Source organism: Schistocerca cancellata, unplaced genomic scaffold, assembly GCF_023864275.1.
Source record: "Schistocerca cancellata isolate TAMUIC-IGC-003103 unplaced genomic scaffold, iqSchCanc2.1 HiC_scaffold_1081, whole genome shotgun sequence".
NCBI lineage: Eukaryota > Metazoa > Arthropoda > Insecta > Orthoptera > Acrididae > Schistocerca > Schistocerca cancellata.
Window position 1 is genome coordinate 99,151 of NW_026047080.1, and position 21,276 is coordinate 120,426.

The 21,276-nt window shown below is 49.8% G+C and overlaps 24 non-coding genes across 24 annotated transcripts; 17 read left to right on the top strand and 7 right to left on the bottom strand.

Moving 5' to 3' along the window:
* The first annotated feature begins 454 nt into the window (after positions 1-454).
* Trnap-ugg (transfer RNA proline (anticodon UGG)) lies at positions 455-526 on the top strand. The gene has a single exon. It is a non-coding gene; the product is annotated as a tRNA-Pro (tRNA).
* Positions 527-1,130: 604 nt separating this feature from the next.
* Trnav-uac (transfer RNA valine (anticodon UAC)) lies at positions 1,131-1,203 on the bottom strand. Its single transcript has one exon. It is a non-coding gene; the product is annotated as a tRNA-Val (tRNA).
* A 235-nt stretch (positions 1,204-1,438) lies between these two features.
* Trnap-cgg (transfer RNA proline (anticodon CGG)) lies at positions 1,439-1,510 on the top strand. The gene has a single exon. It is a non-coding gene; the product is annotated as a tRNA-Pro (tRNA).
* Positions 1,511-3,138: 1,628 nt separating this feature from the next.
* Positions 3,139-3,210, top strand: Trnap-ugg (transfer RNA proline (anticodon UGG)). The gene has a single exon. It is a non-coding gene; the product is annotated as a tRNA-Pro (tRNA).
* Positions 3,211-3,814: 604 nt separating this feature from the next.
* On the bottom strand, positions 3,815-3,887 carry Trnav-uac (transfer RNA valine (anticodon UAC)). Its single transcript has one exon. It is a non-coding gene; the product is annotated as a tRNA-Val (tRNA).
* Positions 3,888-4,122: 235 nt separating this feature from the next.
* On the top strand, positions 4,123-4,194 carry Trnap-cgg (transfer RNA proline (anticodon CGG)). Its single transcript has one exon. It is a non-coding gene; the product is annotated as a tRNA-Pro (tRNA).
* Positions 4,195-5,035: 841 nt separating this feature from the next.
* Positions 5,036-5,107, top strand: Trnap-cgg (transfer RNA proline (anticodon CGG)). The gene has a single exon. It is a non-coding gene; the product is annotated as a tRNA-Pro (tRNA).
* Positions 5,108-6,735: 1,628 nt separating this feature from the next.
* Positions 6,736-6,807, top strand: Trnap-ugg (transfer RNA proline (anticodon UGG)). The gene has a single exon. It is a non-coding gene; the product is annotated as a tRNA-Pro (tRNA).
* Positions 6,808-7,411: 604 nt separating this feature from the next.
* Positions 7,412-7,484, bottom strand: Trnav-uac (transfer RNA valine (anticodon UAC)). Its single transcript has one exon. It is a non-coding gene; the product is annotated as a tRNA-Val (tRNA).
* Positions 7,485-7,719: 235 nt separating this feature from the next.
* Positions 7,720-7,791, top strand: Trnap-cgg (transfer RNA proline (anticodon CGG)). The gene has a single exon. It is a non-coding gene; the product is annotated as a tRNA-Pro (tRNA).
* An 841-nt stretch (positions 7,792-8,632) lies between these two features.
* Positions 8,633-8,704, top strand: Trnap-cgg (transfer RNA proline (anticodon CGG)). Its single transcript has one exon. It is a non-coding gene; the product is annotated as a tRNA-Pro (tRNA).
* A 1,627-nt stretch (positions 8,705-10,331) lies between these two features.
* Trnap-ugg (transfer RNA proline (anticodon UGG)) lies at positions 10,332-10,403 on the top strand. The gene has a single exon. It is a non-coding gene; the product is annotated as a tRNA-Pro (tRNA).
* A 604-nt stretch (positions 10,404-11,007) lies between these two features.
* Trnav-uac (transfer RNA valine (anticodon UAC)) lies at positions 11,008-11,080 on the bottom strand. The gene has a single exon. It is a non-coding gene; the product is annotated as a tRNA-Val (tRNA).
* Positions 11,081-11,315: 235 nt separating this feature from the next.
* Positions 11,316-11,387, top strand: Trnap-cgg (transfer RNA proline (anticodon CGG)). The gene has a single exon. It is a non-coding gene; the product is annotated as a tRNA-Pro (tRNA).
* Positions 11,388-13,013: 1,626 nt separating this feature from the next.
* On the top strand, positions 13,014-13,085 carry Trnap-ugg (transfer RNA proline (anticodon UGG)). Its single transcript has one exon. It is a non-coding gene; the product is annotated as a tRNA-Pro (tRNA).
* A 604-nt stretch (positions 13,086-13,689) lies between these two features.
* Trnav-uac (transfer RNA valine (anticodon UAC)) lies at positions 13,690-13,762 on the bottom strand. Its single transcript has one exon. It is a non-coding gene; the product is annotated as a tRNA-Val (tRNA).
* Positions 13,763-13,997: 235 nt separating this feature from the next.
* On the top strand, positions 13,998-14,069 carry Trnap-cgg (transfer RNA proline (anticodon CGG)). The gene has a single exon. It is a non-coding gene; the product is annotated as a tRNA-Pro (tRNA).
* A 1,627-nt stretch (positions 14,070-15,696) lies between these two features.
* Trnap-ugg (transfer RNA proline (anticodon UGG)) lies at positions 15,697-15,768 on the top strand. The gene has a single exon. It is a non-coding gene; the product is annotated as a tRNA-Pro (tRNA).
* A 604-nt stretch (positions 15,769-16,372) lies between these two features.
* Trnav-uac (transfer RNA valine (anticodon UAC)) lies at positions 16,373-16,445 on the bottom strand. The gene has a single exon. It is a non-coding gene; the product is annotated as a tRNA-Val (tRNA).
* Positions 16,446-16,680: 235 nt separating this feature from the next.
* Trnap-cgg (transfer RNA proline (anticodon CGG)) lies at positions 16,681-16,752 on the top strand. The gene has a single exon. It is a non-coding gene; the product is annotated as a tRNA-Pro (tRNA).
* Positions 16,753-18,379: 1,627 nt separating this feature from the next.
* Positions 18,380-18,451, top strand: Trnap-ugg (transfer RNA proline (anticodon UGG)). Its single transcript has one exon. It is a non-coding gene; the product is annotated as a tRNA-Pro (tRNA).
* Positions 18,452-19,055: 604 nt separating this feature from the next.
* Positions 19,056-19,128, bottom strand: Trnav-uac (transfer RNA valine (anticodon UAC)). Its single transcript has one exon. It is a non-coding gene; the product is annotated as a tRNA-Val (tRNA).
* A 235-nt stretch (positions 19,129-19,363) lies between these two features.
* On the top strand, positions 19,364-19,435 carry Trnap-cgg (transfer RNA proline (anticodon CGG)). The gene has a single exon. It is a non-coding gene; the product is annotated as a tRNA-Pro (tRNA).
* Positions 19,436-21,048: 1,613 nt separating this feature from the next.
* Positions 21,049-21,120, top strand: Trnap-ugg (transfer RNA proline (anticodon UGG)). Its single transcript has one exon. It is a non-coding gene; the product is annotated as a tRNA-Pro (tRNA).
* The last annotated feature ends 156 nt before the right edge of the window (positions 21,121-21,276 follow it).

A 21,276-nucleotide genomic window follows, 5' to 3' on the forward strand; every position in this document is an offset into this window, starting at 1 on the left:
TCAGGCAATGAAAATTTAGAATAAGTAAAACAGTATCAAAAGAAGTTGTGTGGTGGAGCAGCACATGCAATTTACGCTTCCTAGATAATCGTTACTGCATAGAATAATTCTTTTGTGTGCGGCGTCTTCAGTATCCGTCTTCTGTAAATTTTACTTGCAGTATATTGTGCAATCTTTTCGTTATGAGTTGGTGCTTGGTTTCCCGATGTTCTTTTGTTTAGTGCATTCGCCTTCTCTTAACCCTGAGAAACCACATACCGAAACTGAGGCACTGCCGGCTGTTCATAAGCAGTGTTCGATGAAGTTATTTCGCTTTTTATTCGTTGCCTTTAATATTCTTCTCATCAGTGGTGAGTGCTGCCTGCAGAAAGCGTTTATCTTGCGAATTCACGTAAAAGTTTGTGTTCCCTGTGAGGTCCACTACCTGGGATTAACTTGACTGCTCCAGGCAGGTGGCTCGTTGGTCTAGGGGTATGATTCCTGCTTTGGGTGCAGGAGGTCCCGGGTTCAAATCCCGGACGAGCCCTGCCATTTTGACCGTGCTGAAGAGTAGGTGGAACTCAGCCCCGGTTGCAGCTCCTCAATGAAGAGTAGACGCCTGTTATAGCACGTGGATATAACAAGAATGCGGCACCAGTAAAGTACGTAGGTGGAATTCGGTAGAAACGCAGACGGTAATTTTGCATGCAACGGAAAACAAGGTTGTCTTTGCGGAATATGTGCACCGTGAGTGGAGATTAAGCTTAATTGTGCGACAGTCTACCCTCATCTTACTAACGACGGCAACAACAAAGGGGTGGTGGCATGTAAGATTGAGAGTGGCCAAGAGTTTCTCATTATTAGTTAGCATCACACTTTGACAGAGCTGTGACAAGGCGAGTAGGGTGAGCTCAGGAAAGCCAGTAGCAAGCGCACTTGAAGTAGCCCTGAAGAACCGGATTATAAATTTTGCCAGCCATAATGGAGCTAGGGGCGTTCCCAGTTACCAAATACCGGTGCAATAAGAGAGCAACAGTATTTGACAGTAAAATGACGCCCTATCCGTCTAGCATACGACATTGCTTGTCTCTGCATACGCGGACGTGAGGTCATCTCGGAAATGAAATCCGAAATATAGATTAAAATTGTTGTGTTCCCGCCCGGGATCGAACCGGGGACCTTCTGCGTGTAAAGCAGACGTGATAACCGCTACACCACGGAAACGACGGTTCTTTTCGTGTACCACCCGGAGACTCGTAATAGCAACAGTTTTTCTTCTGTGTTAGCAAGGGCATCGGCTACGAGCTCCCTCCGATTCGTGAAGTTCCTATAGTAAAAGACGTCGATGAAAACAATCCAACCGCGACAGACAGGGAGAACGCTGGGTGAGCTGCAGCCCTACAGGGTGAGACCATCAAAGGTGGCGTCATTCACATGCAGTGCGTTTTCGGAACGGACAGGCTCGTTGGTCTAGGGGTATGATTCCTGCTTCGGGTGCAGGAGGTCCCGGGTTCAAATCCCGGACGAGCCCTTGCGTTTTGTACAACGGTGTGGTAACAAATCGCATGGCGGCGGCTGTTTCGCGCATTTCCAGGCCTCCAAGTCAGCGCTAAAATCCGACAACCAGTTCTGAAACAGTTTCATGTTTCATTTGAGCCATGTGCACCCTGCTGGTGGAACGTTTGAAGTTGATTTAAGTGGTCACTGCAGAGATCGTAGCAAGTGTCTTGCTGAGTGCGACGAAAACGGGTTTCCGCCCGCAATCGAACCGGGGACCTTCTGCGTGTTAGGCACGGCGCCTGGGCTCGGCGGCAGCTGCTGCTCTTTCTTTCCTTACGAGATACCGTCGATTCGCGCAGTCGTTATTGCAAAAGATGTCACCAAAGGCAATCGCTTCGTTAGCGGCACGGTGCCTGGGCTCGGCGGCAGCTCTACATGGAGGCACCAGCAGCCCAGCCAGGCCGCCGCCGGCACCGGCGCGCCGCAGCGCAAGAAGTCGGCGCCCGCCCTGCAATGCCCCCTGTCGCTGCATATTCCACCCGCCTTATATCCTCCCCATGTCTGACTCACTACCCTAAATGACACTGCAGTCGACGTGCTTATTACTATCGCAGTATTCTAGTGTCGAACCGGTATTGCAAATTTGGATTAAGCAAAAATTTATTGTGTGGTCGAGCGACACCCTCGGCTCGCTCTTCCTACATGATCGCTTCTTGCGAGGAATAATTCCTAGCGCGCCGATGGCTTCAGAGTTGGTCTTCTCGAAGTTTTGCTTCCGCACTGCATTCCGCAATCTTTTCGTTATGAGCTTCGGTTTCCCGACTTTCTTGTGTTTAGTGCGTTTGGCTTCTCTAAACCCTTAGCCACCGCTCGGCGAAATTTCCACGCTGTCATATGTCGATCTGCAGAGCTCGATGAAGGCATCGCGGCCATTCCTGAGCTCATGGAACGGCCGAATCTGTAGTTGTTTCCAGATCTCTCCCACACAACAGCCTCCCAGTAGCTTGGATTACAGGAGTACGCCACTACTCCCAGCCGCTGATTCACCTTTGAAAGCAGAATGACATGAGCTACGCGCAGCTCCGTTTCTTTTTTTTTTTTTTTTTTTTTTGGTGTCTGACCTACTTTGAAAGACTTTGTAGTCGATTTACTTACTACTATCGCTGTTGGAAACCAGTTGATACCACACAGTATTCTAGGGACGATCAGGCAATGAAAATTTAGAATAAGTAAAACAGTATCAAAAGAAGTTGTGTGGTGGAGCAGCACATGCAATTTACGCTTCCTAGATAATCGTTACTGCATAGAATAATTCTTTTGTGTGCGGCGTCTTCAGTATCCGTCTTCTGTAAATTTTACTTGCAGTATATTGTGCAATCTTTTCGTTATGAGTTGGTGCTTGGTTTCCCGATGTTCTTTTGTTTAGTGCATTCGCCTTCTCTTAACCCTGAGAAACCACATACCGAAACTGAGGCACTGCCGGCTGTTCATAAGCAGTGTTCGATGAAGTTATTTCGCTTTTTATTCGTTGCCTTTAATATTCTTCTCATCAGTGGTGAGTGCTGCCTGCAGAAAGCGTTTATCTTGCGAATTCACGTAAAAGTTTGTGTTCCCTGTGAGGTCCACTACCTGGGATTAACTTGACTGCTCCAGGCAGGTGGCTCGTTGGTCTAGGGGTATGATTCCTGCTTTGGGTGCAGGAGGTCCCGGGTTCAAATCCCGGACGAGCCCTGCCATTTTGACCGTGCTGAAGAGTAGGTGGAACTCAGCCCCGGTTGCAGCTCCTCAATGAAGAGTAGACGCCTGTTATAGCACGTGGATATAACAAGAATGCGGCACCAGTAAAGTACGTAGGTGGAATTCGGTAGAAACGCAGACGGTAATTTTGCATGCAACGGAAAACAAGGTTGTCTTTGCGGAATATGTGCACCGTGAGTGGAGATTAAGCTTAATTGTGCGACAGTCTACCCTCATCTTACTAACGACGGCAACAACAAAGGGGTGGTGGCATGTAAGATTGAGAGTGGCCAAGAGTTTCTCATTATTAGTTAGCATCACACTTTGACAGAGCTGTGACAAGGCGAGTAGGGTGAGCTCAGGAAAGCCAGTAGCAAGCGCACTTGAAGTAGCCCTGAAGAACCGGATTATAAATTTTGCCAGCCATAATGGAGCTAGGGGCGTTCCCAGTTACCAAATACCGGTGCAATAAGAGAGCAACAGTATTTGACAGTAAAATGACGCCCTATCCGTCTAGCATACGACATTGCTTGTCTCTGCATACGCGGACGTGAGGTCATCTCGGAAATGAAATCCGAAATATAGATTAAAATTGTTGTGTTCCCGCCCGGGATCGAACCGGGGACCTTCTGCGTGTAAAGCAGACGTGATAACCGCTACACCACGGAAACGACGGTTCTTTTCGTGTACCACCCGGAGACTCGTAATAGCAACAGTTTTTCTTCTGTGTTAGCAAGGGCATCGGCTACGAGCTCCCTCCGATTCGTGAAGTTCCTATAGTAAAAGACGTCGATGAAAACAATCCAACCGCGACAGACAGGGAGAACGCTGGGTGAGCTGCAGCCCTACAGGGTGAGACCATCAAAGGTGGCGTCATTCACATGCAGTGCGTTTTCGGAACGGACAGGCTCGTTGGTCTAGGGGTATGATTCCTGCTTCGGGTGCAGGAGGTCCCGGGTTCAAATCCCGGACGAGCCCTTGCGTTTTGTACAACGGTGTGGTAACAAATCGCATGGCGGCGGCTGTTTCGCGCATTTCCAGGCCTCCAAGTCAGCGCTAAAATCCGACAACCAGTTCTGAAACAGTTTCATGTTTCATTTGAGCCATGTGCACCCTGCTGGTGGAACGTTTGAAGTTGATTTAAGTGGTCACTGCAGAGATCGTAGCAAGTGTCTTGCTGAGTGCGACGAAAACGGGTTTCCGCCCGCAATCGAACCGGGGACCTTCTGCGTGTTAGGCACGGCGCCTGGGCTCGGCGGCAGCTGCTGCTCTTTCTTTCCTTACGAGATACCGTCGATTCGCGCAGTCGTTATTGCAAAAGATGTCACCAAAGGCAATCGCTTCGTTAGCGGCACGGTGCCTGGGCTCGGCGGCAGCTCTACATGGAGGCACCAGCAGCCCAGCCAGGCCGCCGCCGGCACCGGCGCGCCGCAGCGCAAGAAGTCGGCGCCCGCCCTGCAATGCCCCCTGTCGTTGCATATTCCACCCGCCTTATATCCTCCCCATGTCTGACTCACTACCCTAAATGACACTGCAGTCGACGTGCTTATTACTATCGCAGTATTCTAGTGTCGAACCGGAAACGACGGTTCTTTTCGTGTACCACCCGGAGACTCGTAATAGCAACAGTTTTTCTTCTGTGTTAGCAAGGGCATCGGCTACGAGCTCCCTCCGATTCGTGAAGTTCCTATAGTAAAAGACGTCGATGAAAACAATCCAACCGCGACAGACAGGGAGAACGCTGGGTGAGCTGCAGCCCTACAGGGTGAGACCATCAAAGGTGGCGTCATTCACATGCAGTGCGTTTTCGGAACGGACAGGCTCGTTGGTCTAGGGGTATGATTCCTGCTTCGGGTGCAGGAGGTCCCGGGTTCAAATCCCGGACGAGCCCTTGCGTTTTGTACAACGGTGTGGTAACAAATCGCATGGCGGCGGCTGTTTCGCGCATTTCCAGGCCTCCAAGTCAGCGCTAAAATCCGACAACCAGTTCTGAAACAGTTTCATGTTTCATTTGAGCCATGTGCACCCTGCTGGTGGAACGTTTGAAGTTGATTTAAGTGGTCACTGCAGAGATCGTAGCAAGTGTCTTGCTGAGTGCGACGAAAACGGGTTTCCGCCCGCAATCGAACCGGGGACCTTCTGCGTGTTAGGCACGGCGCCTGGGCTCGGCGGCAGCTGCTGCTCTTTCTTTCCTTACGAGATACCGTCGATTCGCGCAGTCGTTATTGCAAAAGATGTCACCAAAGGCAATCGCTTCGTTAGCGGCACGGTGCCTGGGCTCGGCGGCAGCTCTACATGGAGGCACCAGCAGCCCAGCCAGGCCGCCGCCGGCACCGGCGCGCCGCAGCGCAAGAAGTCGGCGCCCGCCCTGCAATGCCCCCTGTCGCTGCATATTCCACCCGCCTTATATCCTCCCCATGTCTGACTCACTACCCTAAATGACACTGCAGTCGACGTGCTTATTACTATCGCAGTATTCTAGTGTCGAACCGGTATTGCAAATTTGGATTAAGCAAAAATTTATTGTGTGGTCGAGCGACACCCTCGGCTCGCTCTTCCTACATGATCGCTTCTTGCGAGGAATAATTCCTAGCGCGCCGATGGCTTCAGAGTTGGTCTTCTCGAAGTTTTGCTTCCGCACTGCATTCCGCAATCTTTTCGTTATGAGCTTCGGTTTCCCGACTTTCTTGTGTTTAGTGCGTTTGGCTTCTCTAAACCCTTAGCCACCGCTCGCCGAAATTTCCACGCTGTCATATGTCGATCTGCAGAGCTCGATGAAGGCATCGCGGCCATTCCTGAGCTCATGGAACGGCCGAATCTGTAGTTGTTTCCAGATCTCTCCCACACAACAGCCTCCCAGTAGCTTGGATTACAGGAGTACGCCACTACTCCCAGCCGCTGATTCACCTTTGAAAGCAGAATGACATGAGCTACGCGCAGCTCCGTTTTTTTTTTTTTTTTTTTTTTTTTTGGTGTCTGACCTACTTTGAAAGACTTTGTAGTCGATTTACTTACTACTATCGCTGTTGGAAACCAGTTGATACCACACAGTATTCTAGGGACGATCAGGCAATGAAAATTTAGAATAAGTAAAACAGTATCAAAAGAAGTTGTGTGGTGGAGCAGCACATGCAATTTACGCTTCCTAGATAATCGTTACTGCATAGAATAATTCTTTTGTGTGCGGCGTCTTCAGTATCCGTCTTCTGTAAATTTTACTTGCAGTATATTGTGCAATCTTTTCGTTATGAGTTGGTGCTTGGTTTCCCGATGTTCTTTTGTTTAGTGCATTCGCCTTCTCTTAACCCTGAGAAACCACATACCGAAACTGAGGCACTGCCGGCTGTTCATAAGCAGTGTTCGATGAAGTTATTTCGCTTTTTATTCGTTGCCTTTAATATTCTTCTCATCAGTGGTGAGTGCTGCCTGCAGAAAGCGTTTATCTTGCGAATTCACGTAAAAGTTCGTGTTCCCTGTGAGGTCCACTACCTGGGATTAACTTGACTGCTCCAGGCAGGTGGCTCGTTGGTCTAGGGGTATGATTCCTGCTTTGGGTGCAGGAGGTCCCGGGTTCAAATCCCGGACGAGCCCTGCCATTTTGACCGTGCTGAAGAGTAGGTGGAACTCAGCCCCGGTTGCAGCTCCTCAATGAAGAGTAGACGCCTGTTATAGCACGTGGATATAACAAGAATGCGGCACCAGTAAAGTACGTAGGTGGAATTCGGTAGAAACGCAGACGGTAATTTTGCATGCAACGGAAAACAAGGTTGTCTTTGCGGAATATGTGCACCGTGAGTGGAGATTAAGCTTAATTGTGCGACAGTCTACCCTCATCTTACTAACGACGGCAACAACAAAGGGGTGGTGGCATGTAAGATTGAGAGTGGCCAAGAGTTTCTCATTATTAGTTAGCATCACACTTTGACAGAGCTGTGACAAGGCGAGTAGGGTGAGCTCAGGAAAGCCAGTAGCAAGCGCACTTGAAGTAGCCCTGAAGAACCGGATTATAAATTTTGCCAGCCATAATGGAGCTAGGGGCGTTCCCAGTTACCAAATACCGGTGCAATAAGAGAGCAACAGTATTTGACAGTAAAATGACGCCCTATCCGTCTAGCATACGACATTGCTTGTCTCTGCATACGCGGACGTGAGGTCATCTCGGAAATGAAATCCGAAATATAGATTAAAATTGTTGTGTTCCCGCCCGGGATCGAACCGGGGACCTTCTGCGTGTAAAGCAGACGTGATAACCGCTACACCACGGAAACGACGGTTCTTTTCGTGTACCACCCGGAGACTCGTAATAGCAACAGTTTTTCTTCTGTGTTAGCAAGGGCATCGGCTACGAGCTCCCTCCGATTCGTGAAGTTCCTATAGTAAAAGACGTCGATGAAAACAATCCAACCGCGACAGACAGGGAGAACGCTGGGTGAGCTGCAGCCCTACAGGGTGAGACCATCAAAGGTGGCGTCATTCACATGCAGTGCGTTTTCGGAACGGACAGGCTCGTTGGTCTAGGGGTATGATTCCTGCTTCGGGTGCAGGAGGTCCCGGGTTCAAATCCCGGACGAGCCCTTGCGTTTTGTACAACGGTGTGGTAACAAATCGCATGGCGGCGGCTGTTTCGCGCATTTCCAGGCCTCCAAGTCAGCGCTAAAATCCGACAACCAGTTCTGAAACAGTTTCATGTTTCATTTGAGCCATGTGCACCCTGCTGGTGGAACGTTTGAAGTTGATTTAAGTGGTCACTGCAGAGATCGTAGCAAGTGTCTTGCTGAGTGCGACGAAAACGGGTTTCCGCCCGCAATCGAACCGGGGACCTTCTGCGTGTTAGGCACGGCGCCTGGGCTCGGCGGCAGCTGCTGCTCTTTCTTTCCTTACGAGATACCGTCGATTCGCGCAGTCGTTATTGCAAAAGATGTCACCAAAGGCAATCGCTTCGTTAGCGGCACGGTGCCTGGGCTCGGCGGCAGCTCTACATGGAGGCACCAGCAGCCCAGCCAGGCCGCCGCCGGCACCGGCGCGCCGCAGCGCAAGAAGTCGGCGCCCGCCCTGCAATGCCCCCTGTCGTTGCATATTCCACCCGCCTTATATCCTCCCCATGTCTGACTCACTACCCTAAATGACACTGCAGTCGACGTGCTTATTACTATCGCAGTATTCTAGTGTCGAACCGGAAACGACGGTTCTTTTCGTGTACCACCCGGAGACTCGTAATAGCAACAGTTTTTCTTCTGTGTTAGCAAGGGCATCGGCTACGAGCTCCCTCCGATTCGTGAAGTTCCTATAGTAAAAGACGTCGATGAAAACAATCCAACCGCGACAGACAGGGAGAACGCTGGGTGAGCTGCAGCCCTACAGGGTGAGACCATCAAAGGTGGCGTCATTCACATGCAGTGCGTTTTCGGAACGGACAGGCTCGTTGGTCTAGGGGTATGATTCCTGCTTCGGGTGCAGGAGGTCCCGGGTTCAAATCCCGGACGAGCCCTTGCGTTTTGTACAACGGTGTGGTAACAAATCGCATGGCGGCGGCTGTTTCGCGCATTTCCAGGCCTCCAAGTCAGCGCTAAAATCCGACAACCAGTTCTGAAACAGTTTCATGTTTCATTTGAGCCATGTGCACCCTGCTGGTGGAACGTTTGAAGTTGATTTAAGTGGTCACTGCAGAGATCGTAGCAAGTGTCTTGCTGAGTGCGACGAAAACGGGTTTCCGCCCGCAATCGAACCGGGGACCTTCTGCGTGTTAGGCACGGCGCCTGGGCTCGGCGGCAGCTGCTGCTCTTTCTTTCCTTACGAGATACCGTCGATTCGCGCAGTCGTTATTGCAAAAGATGTCACCAAAGGCAATCGCTTCGTTAGCGGCACGGTGCCTGGGCTCGGCGGCAGCTCTACATGGAGGCACCAGCAGCCCAGCCAGGCCGCCGCCGGCACCGGCGCGCCGCAGCGCAAGAAGTCGGCGCCCGCCCTGCAATGCCCCCTGTCGTTGCATATTCCACCCGCCTTATATCCTCCCCATGTCTGACTCACTACCCTAAATGACACTGCAGTCGACGTGCTTATTACTATCGCAGTATTCTAGTGTCGAACCGGTATTGCAAATTTGGATTAAGCAAAAATTTATTGTGTGGTCGAGCGACACCCTCGGCTCGCTCTTCCTACATGATCGCTTCTTGCGAGGAATAATTCCTAGCGCGCCGATGGCTTCAGAGTTGGTCTTCTCGAAGTTTTGCTTCCGCACTGCATTCCGCAATCTTTTCGTTATGAGCTTCGGTTTCCCGACTTTCTTGTGTTTAGTGCGTTTGGCTTCTCTAAACCCTTAGCCACCGCTCGCCGAAATTTCCACGCTGTCATATGTCGATCTGCAGAGCTCGATGAAGGCATCGCGGCCATTCCTGAGCTCATGGAACGGCCGAATCTGTAGTTGTTTCCAGATCTCTCCCACACAACAGCCTCCCAGTAGCTTGGATTACAGGAGTACGCCACTACTCCCAGCCGCTGATTCACCTTTGAAAGCAGAATGACATGAGCTACGCGCAGCTCCGTTTTTTTTTTTTTTTTTTTTTTTTTGGTGTCTGACCTACTTTGAAAGACTTTGTAGTCGATTTACTTACTACTATCGCTGTTGGAAACCAGTTGATACCACACAGTATTCTAGGGACGATCAGGCAATGAAAATTTAGAATAAGTAAAACAGTATCAAAAGAAGTTGTGTGGTGGAGCAGCACATGCAATTTACGCTTCCTAGATAATCGTTACTGCATAGAATAATTCTTTTGTGTGCGGCGTCTTCAGTATCCGTCTTCTGTAAATTTTACTTGCAGTATATTGTGCAATCTTTTCGTTATGAGTTGGTGCTTGGTTTCCCGATGTTCTTTTGTTTAGTGCATTCGCCTTCTCTTAACCCTGAGAAACCACATACCGAAACTGAGGCACTGCCGGCTGTTCATAAGCAGTGTTCGATGAAGTTATTTCGCTTTTTATTCGTTGCCTTTAATATTCTTCTCATCAGTGGTGAGTGCTGCCTGCAGAAAGCGTTTATCTTGCGAATTCACGTAAAAGTTTGTGTTCCCTGTGAGGTCCACTACCTGGGATTAACTTGACTGCTCCAGGCAGGTGGCTCGTTGGTCTAGGGGTATGATTCCTGCTTTGGGTGCAGGAGGTCCCGGGTTCAAATCCCGGACGAGCCCTGCCATTTTGACCGTGCTGAAGAGTAGGTGGAACTCAGCCCCGGTTGCAGCTCCTCAATGAAGAGTAGACGCCTGTTATAGCACGTGGATATAACAAGAATGCGGCACCAGTAAAGTACGTAGGTGGAATTCGGTAGAAACGCAGACGGTAATTTTGCATGCAACGGAAAACAAGGTTGTCTTTGCGGAATATGTGCACCGTGAGTGGAGATTAAGCTTAATTGTGCGACAGTCTACCCTCATCTTACTAACGACGGCAACAACAAAGGGGTGGTGGCATGTAAGATTGAGAGTGGCCAAGAGTTTCTCATTATTAGTTAGCATCACACTTTGACAGAGCTGTGACAAGGCGAGTAGGGTGAGCTCAGGAAAGCCAGTAGCAAGCGCACTTGAAGTAGCCCTGAAGAACCGGATTATAAATTTTGCCAGCCATAATGGAGCTAGGGGCGTTCCCAGTTACCAAATACCGGTGCAATAAGAGAGCAACACTATTTGACAGTAAAATGACGCCCTATCCGTCTAGCATACGACATTGCTTGTCTCTGCATACGCGGACGTGAGGTCATCTCGGAAATGAAATCCGAAATATAGATTAAAATTGTTGTGTTCCCGCCCGGGATCGAACCGGGGACCTTCTGCGTGTAAAGCAGACGTGATAACCGCTACACCACGGAAACGACGGTTCTTTTCGTGTACCACCCGGAGACTCGTAATAGCAACAGTTTTTCTTCTGTGTTAGCAAGGGCATCGGCTACGAGCTCCCTCCGATTCGTGAAGTTCCTATAGTAAAAGACGTCGATGAAAACAATCCAACCGCGACAGACAGGGAGAACGCTGGGTGAGCTGCAGCCCTACAGGGTGAGACCATCAAAGGTGGCGTCATTCACATGCAGTGCGTTTTCGGAACGGACAGGCTCGTTGGTCTAGGGGTATGATTCCTGCTTCGGGTGCAGGAGGTCCCGGGTTCAAATCCCGGACGAGCCCTTGCGTTTTGTACAACGGTGTGGTAACAAATCGCATGGCGGCGGCTGTTTCGCGCATTTCCAGGCCTCCAAGTCAGCGCTAAAATCCGACAACCAGTTCTGAAACAGTTTCATGTTTCATTTGAGCCATGTGCACCCTGCTGGTGGAACGTTTGAAGTTGATTTAAGTGGTCACTGCAGAGATCGTAGCAAGTGTCTTGCTGAGTGCGACGAAAACGGGTTTCCGCCCGCAATCGAACCGGGGACCTTCTGCGTGTTAGGCACGGCGCCTGGGCTCGGCGGCAGCTGCTGCTCTTTCTTTCCTTACGAGATACCGTCGATTCGCGCAGTCGTTATTGCAAAAGATGTCACCAAAGGCAATCGCTTCGTTAGCGGCACGGTGCCTGGGCTCGGCGGCAGCTCTACATGGAGGCACCAGCAGCCCAGCCAGGCCGCCGCCGGCACCGGCGCGCCGCAGCGCAAGAAGTCGGCGCCCGCCCTGCAATGCCCCCTGTCGCTGCATATTCCACCCGCCTTATATCCTCCCCATGTCTGACTCACTACCCTAAATGACACTGCAGTCGACGTGCTTATTACTATCGCAGTATTCTAGTGTCGAACCGGTATTGCAAATTTGGATTAAGCAAAAATTTATTGTGTGGTCGAGCGACACCCTCGGCTCGCTCTTCCTACATGATCGCTTCTTGCGAGGAATAATTCCTAGCGCGCCGATGGCTTCAGAGTTGGTCTTCTCGAAGTTTTGCTTCCGCACTGCATTCCGCAATCTTTTCGTTATGAGCTTCGGTTTCCCGACTTTCTTGTGTTTAGTGCGTTTGGCTTCTCTAAACCCTTAGCCACCGCTCGCCGAAATTTCCACGCTGTCATATGTCGATCTGCAGAGCTCGATGAAGGCATCGCGGCCATTCCTGAGCTCATGGAACGGCCGAATCTGTAGTTGTTTCCAGATCTCTCCCACACAACAGCCTCCCAGTAGCTTGGATTACAGGAGTACGCCACTACTCCCAGCCGCTGATTCACCTTTGAAAGCAGAATGACATGAGCTACGCGCAGCTCCGTTTTTTTTTTTTTTTTTTTTTTTTGGTGTCTGACCTACTTTGAAAGACTTTGTAGTCGATTTACTTACTACTATCGCTGTTGGAAACCAGTTGATACCACACAGTATTCTAGGGACGATCAGGCAATGAAAATTTAGAATAAGTAAAACAGTATCAAAAGAAGTTGTGTGGTGGAGCAGCACATGCAATTTACGCTTCCTAGATAATCGTTACTGCATAGAATAATTCTTTTGTGTGCGGCGTCTTCAGTATCCGTCTTCTGTAAATTTTACTTGCAGTATATTGTGCAATCTTTTCGTTATGAGTTGGTGCTTGGTTTCCCGATGTTCTTTTGTTTAGTGCATTCGCCTTCTCTTAACCCTGAGAAACCACATACCGAAACTGAGGCACTGCCGGCTGTTCATAAGCAGTGTTCGATGAAGTTATTTCGCTTTTTATTCGTTGCCTTTAATATTCTTCTCATCAGTGGTGAGTGCTGCCTGCAGAAAGCGTTTATCTTGCGAATTCACGTAAAAGTTTGTGTTCCCTGTGAGGTCCACTACCTGGGATTAACTTGACTGCTCCAGGCAGGTGGCTCGTTGGTCTAGGGGTATGATTCCTGCTTTGGGTGCAGGAGGTCCCGGGTTCAAATCCCGGACGAGCCCTGCCATTTTGACCGTGCTGAAGAGTAGGTGGAACTCAGCCCCGGTTGCAGCTCCTCAATGAAGAGTAGACGCCTGTTATAGCACGTGGATATAACAAGAATGCGGCACCAGTAAAGTACGTAGGTGGAATTCGGTAGAAACGCAGACGGTAATTTTGCATGCAACGGAAAACAAGGTTGTCTTTGCGGAATATGTGCACCGTGAGTGGAGATTAAGCTTAATTGTGCGACAGTCTACCCTCATCTTACTAACGACGGCAACAACAAAGGGGTGGTGGCATGTAAGATTGAGAGTGGCCAAGAGTTTCTCATTATTAGTTAGCATCACACTTTGACAGAGCTGTGACAAGGCGAGTAGGGTGAGCTCAGGAAAGCCAGTAGCAAGCGCACTTGAAGTAGCCCTGAAGAACCGGATTATAAATTTTGCCAGCCATAATGGAGCTAGGGGCGTTCCCAGTTACCAAATACCGGTGCAATAAGAGAGCAACAGTATTTGACAGTAAAATGACGCCCTATCCGTCTAGCATACGACATTGCTTGTCTCTGCATACGCGGACGTGAGGTCATCTCGGAAATGAAATCCGAAATATAGATTAAAATTGTTGTGTTCCCGCCCGGGATCGAACCGGGGACCTTCTGCGTGTAAAGCAGACGTGATAACCGCTACACCACGGAAACGACGGTTCTTTTCGTGTACCACCCGGAGACTCGTAATAGCAACAGTTTTTCTTCTGTGTTAGCAAGGGCATCGGCTACGAGCTCCCTCCGATTCGTGAAGTTCCTATAGTAAAAGACGTCGATGAAAACAATCCAACCGCGACAGACAGGGAGAACGCTGGGTGAGCTGCAGCCCTACAGGGTGAGACCATCAAAGGTGGCGTCATTCACATGCAGTGCGTTTTCGGAACGGACAGGCTCGTTGGTCTAGGGGTATGATTCCTGCTTCGGGTGCAGGAGGTCCCGGGTTCAAATCCCGGACGAGCCCTTGCGTTTTGTACAACGGTGTGGTAACAAATCGCATGGCGGCGGCTGTTTCGCGCATTTCCAGGCCTCCAAGTCAGCGCTAAAATCCGACAACCAGTTCTGAAACAGTTTCATGTTTCATTTGAGCCATGTGCACCCTGCTGGTGGAACGTTTGAAGTTGATTTAAGTGGTCACTGCAGAGATCGTAGCAAGTGTCTTGCTGAGTGCGACGAAAACGGGTTTCCGCCCGCAATCGAACCGGGGACCTTCTGCGTGTTAGGCACGGCGCCTGGGCTCGGCGGCAGCTGCTGCTCTTTCTTTCCTTACGAGATACCGTCGATTCGCGCAGTCGTTATTGCAAAAGATGTCACCAAAGGCAATCGCTTCGTTAGCGGCACGGTGCCTGGGCTCGGCGGCAGCTCTACATGGAGGCACCAGCAGCCCAGCCAGGCCGCCGCCGGCACCGGCGCGCCGCAGCGCAAGAAGTCGGCGCCCGCCCTGCAATGCCCCCTGTCGCTGCATATTCCACCCGCCTTATATCCTCCCCATGTCTGACTCACTACCCTAAATGACACTGCAGTCGACGTGCTTATTACTATCGCAGTATTCTAGTGTCGAACCGGTATTGCAAATTTGGATTAAGCAAAAATTTATTGTGTGGTCGAGCGACACCCTCGGCTCGCTCTTCCTACATGATCGCTTCTTGCGAGGAATAATTCCTAGCGCGCCGATGGCTTCAGAGTTGGTCTTCTCGAAGTTTTGCTTCCGCACTGCATTCCGCAATCTTTTCGTTATGAGCTTCGGTTTCCCGACTTTCTTGTGTTTAGTGCGTTTGGCTTCTCTAAACCCTTAGCCACCGCTCGCCGAAATTTCCACGCTGTCATATGTCGATCTGCAGAGCTCGATGAAGGCATCGCGGCCATTCCTGAGCTCATGGAACGGCCGAATCTGTAGTTGTTTCCAGATCTCTCCCACACAACAGCCTCCCAGTAGCTTGGATTACAGGAGTACGCCACTACTCCCAGCCGCTGATTCACCTTTGAAAGCAGAATGACATGAGCTACGCGCAGCTCCGTTTTTTTTTTTTTTTTTTTTTTTTTGGTGTCTGACCTACTTTGAAAGACTTTGTAGTCGATTTACTTACTACTATCGCTGTTGGAAACCAGTTGATACCACACAGTATTCTAGGGACGATCAGGCAATGAAAATTTAGAATAAGTAAAACAGTATCAAAAGAAGTTGTGTGGTGGAGCAGCACATGCAATTTACGCTTCCTAGATAATCGTTACTGCATAGAATAATTCTTTTGTGTGCGGCGTCTTCAGTATCCGTCTTCTGTAAATTTTACTTGCAGTATATTGTGCAATCTTTTCGTTATGAGTTGGTGCTTGGTTTCCCGATGTTCTTTTGTTTAGTGCATTCGCCTTCTCTTAACCCTGAGAAACCACATACCGAAACTGAGGCACTGCCGGCTGTTCATAAGCAGTGTTCGATGAAGTTATTTCGCTTTTTATTCGTTGCCTTTAATATTCTTCTCATCAGTGGTGAGTGCTGCCTGCAGAAAGCGTTTATCTTGCGAATTCACGTAAAAGTTTGTGTTCCCTGTGAGGTCCACTACCTGGGATTAACTTGACTGCTCCAGGCAGGTGGCTCGTTGGTCTAGGGGTATGATTCCTGCTTTGGGTGCAGGAGGTCCCGGGTTCAAATCCCGGACGAGCCCTGCCATTTTGACCGTGCTGAAGAGTAGGTGGAACTCAGCCCCGGTTGCAGCTCCTCAATGAAGAGTAGACGCCTGTTATAGCACGTGGATATAACAAGAATGCGGCACCAGTAAAGTACGTAGGTGGAATTCGGTAGAAACGCAGACGGTAATTTTGCATGCAACGGAAAACAAGGTTGTCTTTGCGGAATATGTGCACCGTGAGTGGAGATTAAGCTTAATTGTGCGACAGTCTACCCTCATCTTACTAACGACGGCAACAACAAAGGGGTGGTGGCATGTAAGATTGAGAGTGGCCAAGAGTTTCTCATTATTAGTTAGCATCACACTTTGACAGAGCTGTGACAAGGCGAGTAGGGTGAGCTCAGGAAAGCCAGTAGCAAGCGCACTTGAAGTAGCCCTGAAGAACCGGATTATAAATTTTGCCAGCCATAATGGAGCTAGGGGCGTTCCCAGTTACCAAATACCGGTGCAATAAGAGAGCAACAGTATTTGACAGTAAAATGACGCCCTATCCGTCTAGCATACGACATTGCTTGTCTCTGCATACGCGGACGTGAGGTCATCTCGGAAATGAAATCCGAAATATAGATTAAAATTGTTGTGTTCCCGCCCGGGATCGAACCGGGGACCTTCTGCGTGTAAAGCAGACGTGATAACCGCTACACCACGGAAACGACGGTTCTTTTCGTGTACCACCCGGAGACTCGTAATAGCAACAGTTTTTCTTCTGTGTTAGCAAGGGCATCGGCTACGAGCTCCCTCCGATTCGTGAAGTTCCTATAGTAAAAGACGTCGATGAAAACAATCCAACCGCGACAGACAGGGAGAACGCTGGGTGAGCTGCAGCCCTACAGGGTGAGACCATCAAAGGTGGCGTCATTCACATGCAGTGCGTTTTCGGAACGGACAGGCTCGTTGGTCTAGGGGTATGATTCCTGCTTCGGGTGCAGGAGGTCCCGGGTTCAAATCCCGGACGAGCCCTTGCGTTTTGTACAACGGTGTGGTAACAAATCGCATGGCGGCGGCTGTTTCGCGCATTTCCAGGCCTCCAAGTCAGCGCTAAAATCCGACAACCAGTTCTGAAACAGTTTCATGTTTCATTTGAGCCATGTGCACCCTGCTGGTGGAACGTTTGAAGTTGATTTAAGTGGTCACTGCAGAGATCGTAGCAAGTGTCTTGCTGAGTGCGACGAAAACGGGTTTCCGCCCGCAATCGAACCGGGGACCTTCTGCGTGTTAGGCACGGCGCCTGGGCTCGGCGGCAGCTGCTGCTCTTTCTTTCCTTACGAGATACCGTCGATTCGCGCAGTCGTTATTGCAAAAGATGTCACCAAAGGCAATCGCTTCGTTAGCGGCACGGTGCCTGGGCTCGGCGGCAGCTCTACATGGAGGCACCAGCAGCCCAGCCAGGCCGCCGCCGGCACCGGCGCGCCGCAGCGCAAGAAGTCGGCGCCCGCCCTGCAATGCCCCCTGTCGCTGCATATTCCACCCGCCTTATATCCTCCCCATGTCTGACTCACTACCCTAAATGACACTGCAGTCGACGTGCTTATTACTATCGCAGTATTCTAGTGTCGAACCGGTATTGCAAATTTGGATTAAGCAAAAATTTATTGTGTGGTCGAGCGACACCCTCGGCTCGCTCTTCCTACATGATCGCTTCTTGCGAGGAATAATTCCTAGCGCGCCGATGGCTTCAGAGTTGGTCTTCTCGAAGTTTTGCTTCCGCACTGCATTCCGCAATCTTTTCGTTATGAGCTTCGGTTTCCCGACTTTCTTGTGTTTAGTGCGTTTGGCTTCTCTAAACCCTTAGCCACCGCTCGCCGAAATTTCCACGCTGTCATATGTCGATCTGCAGAGCTCGATGAAGGCATCGCGGCCATTCCTGAGCTCATGGAACGGCCGAATCTGTAGTTGTTTCCAGATCTCTCCCACACAACAGCCTCCCAGTAGCTTGGATTACAGGAGTACGCCACTACTCCCAGCCGCTGATTCACCTTTGAAAGCAGAATGACATGAGCTACGCGCAGCTCCGTTTTTTTTTTTTTTTTTTTTTTTTTGGTGTCTGACCTACTTTGAAAGACTTTGTAGTCGATTTACTTACTACTATCGCTGTTGGAAACCAGTTGATACCACACAGTATTCTAGGGACGATCAGGCAATGAAAATTTAGAATAAGTAAAACAGTATCAAAAGAAGTTGTGTGGTGGAGCAGCACATGCAATTTACGCTTCCTAGATAATCGTTACTGCATAGAATAATTCTTTTGTGTGCGGCGTCTTCAGTATCCGTCTTCTGTAAATTTTACTTGCAGTATATTGTGCAATCTTTTCGTTATGAGTTGGTGCTTGGTTTCCCGATGTTCTTTTGTTTAGTGCATTCGCCTTCTCTTAACCCTGAGAAACCACATACCGAAACTGAGGCACTGCCGGCTGTTCATAAGCAGTGTTCGATGAAGTTATTTCGCTTTTTATTCGTTGCCTTTAATATTCTTCTCATCAGTGGTGAGTGCTGCCTGCAGAAAGCGTTTATCTTGCGAATTCACGTAAAAGTTTGTGTTCCCTGTGAGGTCCACTACCTGGGATTAACTTGACTGCTCCAGGCAGGTGGCTCGTTGGTCTAGGGGTATGATTCCTGCTTTGGGTGCAGGAGGTCCCGGGTTCAAATCCCGGACGAGCCCTGCCATTTTGACCGTGCTGAAGAGTAGGTGGAACTCAGCCCCGGTTGCAGCTCCTCAATGAAGAGTAGACGCCTGTTATAGCACGTGGATATAACAAGAATGCGGCACCAGTAAAGTACGTAGGTGGAATTCGGTAGAAACGCAGACGGTAATTTTGCATGCAACGGAAAACAAGGTTGTCTTTGCGGAATATGTGCACCGTGAGTGGAGATTAAGCTTAATTGTGCGACAGTCTACCCTCATCTTACTAACGACGGCAACAACAAAGGGGTGGTGGCATGTAAGATTGAGAGTGGCCAAGAGTTTCTCATTATTAGTTAGCATCACACTTTGACAGAGCTGTGACAAGGCGAGTAGGGTGAGCTCAGGAAAGCCAGTAGCAAGCGCACTTGAAGTAGCCCTGAAGAACCGGATTATAAATTTTGCCAGCCATAATGGAGCTAGGGGCGTTCCCAGTTACCAAATACCGGTGCAATAAGAGAGCAACAGTATTTGACAGTAAAATGACGCCCTATCCGTCTAGCATACGACATTGCTTGTCTCTGCATACGCGGACGTGAGGTCATCTCGGAAATGAAATCCGAAATATAGATTAAAATTGTTGTGTTCCCGCCCGGGATCGAACCGGGGACCTTCTGCGTGTAAAGCAGACGTGATAACCGCTACACCACGGAAACGACGGTTCTTTTCGTGTACCACCCGGAGACTCGTAATAGCAACAGTTTTTCTTCTGTGTTAGCAAGGGCATCGGCTACGAGCTCCCTCCGATTCGTGAAGTTCCTATAGTAAAAGACGTCGATGAAAACAATCCAACCGCGACAGACAGGGAGAACGCTGGGTGAGCTGCAGCCCTACAGGGTGAGACCATCAAAGGTGGCGTCATTCACATGCAGTGCGTTTTCGGAACGGACAGGCTCGTTGGTCTAGGGGTATGATTCCTGCTTCGGGTGCAGGAGGTCCCGGGTTCAAATCCCGGACGAGCCCTTGCGTTTTGTACAACGGTGTGGTAACAAATCGCATGGCGGCGGCTGTTTCGCGCATTTCCAGGCCTCCAAGTCAGCGCTAAAATCCGACAACCAGTTCTGAAACAGTTTCATGTTTCATTTGAGCCATGTGCACCCTGCTGGTGGAACGTTTGAAGTTGATTTAAGTGGTCACTGCAGAGATCGTAGCAAGTGTCTTGCTGAGTGCGACGAAAACGGGTTTCCGCCCGCAATCGAACCGGGGACCTTCTGCGTGTTAGGCACGGCGCCTGGGCTCGGCGGCAGCTGCTGCTCTTTCTTTCCTTACGAGATACCGTCGATTCGCGCAGTCGTTATTGCAAAAGATGTCACCAAAGGCAATCGCTTCGTTAGCGGCACGGTGCCTGGGCTCGGCGGCAGCTCTACATGGAGGCACCAGCAGCCCAGCCAGGCCGCCGCCGGCACCGGCGCGCCGCAGCGCAAGAAGTCGGCGCCCGCCCTGCAATGCCCCCTGTCGCTGCATATTCCACCCGCCTTATATCCTCCCCATGTCTGACTCACTACCCTAAATGACACTGCAGTCGACGTGCTTATTACTATCGCAGTATTCTAGTGTCGAACCGGTATTGCAAATTTGGATTAAGCAAAAATTTATTGTGTGGTCGAGCGACACCCTCGGCTCGCTCTTCCTACATGATCGCTTCTTGCGAGGAATAATTCCTAGCGCGCCGATGGCTTCAGAGTTGGTCTTCTCGAAGTTTTGCTTCCGCACTGCATTCCGCAATCTTTTCGTTATGAGCTTCGGTTTCCCGACTTTCTTGTGTTTAGTGCGTTGGCTTCTCTAAACCCTTAGCCACCGCTCGCCGAAATTTCCACGCTGTCATATGTCGATCTGCAGAGCTCGATGAAGGCATCGCGGCCATTCCTGAGCTCATGGAACGGCCGAATCTGTAGTTGTTTCCAGATCTCTCCCACACAACAGCCTCCCAGTAGCTTGGATTACAGGAGTACGCCACTACTCCCAGCCGCTGATTCACCTTTGAAAGCAGAATGACATGGAGCTACGCGCAGCTCCGTTTTTTTTTTTTGGTGTCTGACCTACTTTGAAAGACTTTGTAGTCGATTTACTTACTACTATCGCTGTTGGAAACCAGGTGATACCACACAGTATTCTAGGGACGATCAGGCAATGAAAATTTAGAATAAGTAAAACAGTATCAAAAGAAGTTGTGTGGTGGAGCAGCACATGCAATTTACGCTTCCTAGATAATCGTTACTGCATAGAATAATTCTTTTGTGTGCGGCGTCTTCAGTATCCGTCTTCTGTAAATTTTACTTGCAGTATATTGTGCAATCTTTTCGTTATGAGTTGGTGCTTGGTTTCCCGATGTTCTTTTGTTTAGTGCATTCGCCTTCTCTTAACCCTGAGAAACCACATACCGAAACTGAGGCACTGCCGGCTGTTCATAAGCAGTGTTCGATGAAGTTATTTCGCTTTTTATTCGTTGCCTTAATATTCTTCTCATCAGTGGTGAGTGCTGCCTGCAGAAAGCGTTTATCTTGCGAATTCACGTAAAAGTTTGTGTTCCCTGTGAGGTCCACTACCTGGGATTAACTTGACTGCTCCAGGCAGGTGGCTCGTTGGTCTAGGGGTATGATTCCTGCTTTGGGTGCAGGAGGTCCCGGGTTCAAATCCCGGACGAGCCCTGCCATTTTGACCGTGCTGAAGAGTAGGTGGAACTCAGCCCCGGTTGCAGCTCCTCAATGAAGAGTAGACGCCTGTTATAGCACGTGGATATAACAAGAATGCGGCACCAGTAAAGTACGTAGGTGGAATTCGGTAGAAACGCAGACGGTAATTTG